The 2,690-nt window shown below is 39.0% G+C and overlaps 1 pseudogene across 1 annotated transcript; it reads right to left on the bottom strand.

The window, feature by feature from the left end:
- Positions 1–817: 817 nt before the first annotated feature.
- Positions 818–1,538, bottom strand: LOC307196358 (large ribosomal subunit protein uL30-like; annotated as a pseudogene). The gene has a single exon. The product of its transcript is annotated as a large ribosomal subunit protein uL30-like (transcript).
- Between the last annotated feature and the right edge of the window lie 1,152 nt (positions 1,539–2,690).

Below are 2,690 nucleotides of genomic sequence, written 5' to 3'. Positions count from 1 at the left end.
ACAACGGTGAGAGGCCCGCGTACCGCAAAAAAAAAAAAAAAAAAAAAAAAAAAAAATTAAAGTTAAATAAAAGTTAAAACAAATATATTTAGAAATTTAAAAAGAAACAAATAAATCATGAGTCAAAGAAGAAATCAGGGCTTCCCTGGTGGCGCAGTGGTTGAGAGTCCACCTGCCGATGCAGGGCACACGGGTTCATGCCCCGGTCCGGGAAGATCCCACATGCCGCGGAGCGGCTGGGCCCGTGAGCCATGGCCGCTGAGCCTGCGCGTCCGGAGCCTGTGCTCCGCAACGGGAGAGGCCACAACAGTGAGAGGCCTGCGTACCGCAAAAAAAAAAAAAAAAGAAGAAGAAGAAATCACATTGGAAATAGAAAAATACATAGAACTAAGTTACTATAAAGATATTACGTAAGAGGGAAGACATATGGGAACATATGTTTAAGTATGACTGATTCACTTTGTTATAAAGCAGAAACTAACACACCATTGTAAAGCAATTATACCCCAATAAAGATGTTAAAAAAAAAAGATATTACATTTAACATTTGTAGGATGCAGAGAAAATAGAGTCTCAAGGGAAATGTATGGCTTTAAATGTTTGTATCAGAAAATAATAAAAGATAAAATTAATGAACTAAATGTAAAAGAAAAAATTGATAGAATAAACCTAGAAACATAAGGATGTAATAACCAAAATAATTAATGGTAGAAATCAATGAAAAAGACCCAAAGTAAAAAAATTGTTTGCTTTTCAATTTGAAATCAGTCACTTTTTATTAACTGACTAGATTATAAAAATAATCATGGTAGACACCTTAGTTCATCCTTCTAATAAGCCTGTTCATCTGGTCTTCTCTGTTGCCAGCAACTCCACATTCCAAAATGGGTGGTCTTTTTCTTCATTCTGCCTGTCAGAGAAGATAATTTGAAGGGCTGGAGGAAGTTGTTTGCTTCTTTGAAGTGTTTTCCAACAGTATAAATCTCATGAATCAGATCCTCCATCCAGATGATTCCAAATATACCAAGACATCAAGCAATCAATGTGTTAATATGTCAGGGCAATTCACTTCTTGTTGATTTTGCCATAACTCACATTTGTAGATCAATTCATTTACTGACTTCAAATTCTGGTACCCCCAGGCAATACATGGTTCCACAACCCTCACAGTGTTAACTTGAGCTCAAAGTAGGTGCTATTGAAGATCCGGCGAAGGCAAAGAACCTGAAACTCCTTGCGGACCTTTGAGCTCATACCACTGATACTGATGACAAATGCCAATTTGGGTTTCTCAGGTAGATAGAAGTTGCCAGCTTTTCCTGTCATCCTAGCCATTCAAATCTCAGTCTGTACGTCTGCCTATATTCCTTGTGATAGTACTTAGCTTTTTTGTAAGGTAAGCTTCCTCCTTGCATTTCACAGCATTTTTGGGGCAAACTTCTATTTTAGATGCTTGTTCAGCAGCTCTGTAAAATTCCTTCACTCTTAAGGGCTTCTGACACAGCAGGAAGCTTTTTCTCCTTTTCTGCACCCTCCATGGTTCCAGATGGAAAAGAGGAAGAAAAAATGTTTTTCTTTTTAAAAAGCTAACAGAGTAAACACATCTCTTGTGAGATTTAATGAGAATAGAAAGAAAAGCACAAATAAATAATATTGTAAATAATAAAGGGGCTATAACTACAGAGAAAACTTAGATTTAAAAGATATTAAGAGGGACTTCCCTGGTGGCATAGTGGTTGAGAGTCCGCCTGCCGATGCAGGGGACACTGGTTCGTGCCCCGGTCCGGGAGGATCCCACATGCCGCGGAGCGGCTAGGCCTGTGGGCCATGGCCGCTGGGCCTGCGCGTCTGGAGCCTGTACTCCGCAACGGGAGAGGCCACAACAGTGAGAGGCCCGCGTACCGCAAAAAAATAAAATAAAATAAAAGATATTAAGAGAAAACTGTTGTAAACTTATGCCAATAAATTTCCAAATTTATATGAAATGAACAACTTCCTGGCAAATATAACAATTAAAATTGACTCAAGAAAAACCCAAATGGCAAGTAATCTTATAATGATTAAAATTATACTCTTGAGAATTTATCCCAGAGAAATGAAAATTATGTTCACAAAACAAAACATCTGTACACAATTGTTTATAGCAGTTTTCCTTGTAATAGCCAAAAACTGGAAACAAGCAAAATGTCCTTCAATGGTTGAATTCAATGGTTCAGCAATACCACTAAATACTAGTTAATTCAGCAATGAAAAAGAACATTGATACATGCAACATGGATAGAACCGAAGGGAATTATGCTGAGTGAAAAAAGCCAACCTCGAATGGTTACATACTGTATGACTCCACTAATACAATATATATATTTTTAAAATTCTTCATTGAATCTATTTATTTATTTTTGGCTGCATGGGGTCTTAGTTGTGGCACGCAGGCTTCTCTCTAGTTCTGGCGTGTGGGTTTTCTCTTCTCTAGTTGTGGTGTGCAGGCTCCAGGGTATGTGGGCTCTGTAGTTGTGGCGTGCAGGCTCTCAAGTTGAGGTGCATGAGCTCAGTACTTGCGGTGGGTGGGCTTAGTTGTCCCGTGGTGTAGGGATCTTAGTTCCCTGACCAGGGATCAAAACTGTGTCCCCTGAATTGTAAGGAGGATTCTTTACCACTGGACCGCCAGGAAAGTCCCAATATAACATTCT

This window comes from Stenella coeruleoalba (assembly GCF_951394435.1).
Source record: "Stenella coeruleoalba genome assembly, chromosome: 1".
NCBI classification, from domain to species: Eukaryota; Metazoa; Chordata; class Mammalia; order Artiodactyla; family Delphinidae; genus Stenella; species Stenella coeruleoalba.
This window is presented reverse-complemented; position numbering and strand designations above follow the sequence as displayed.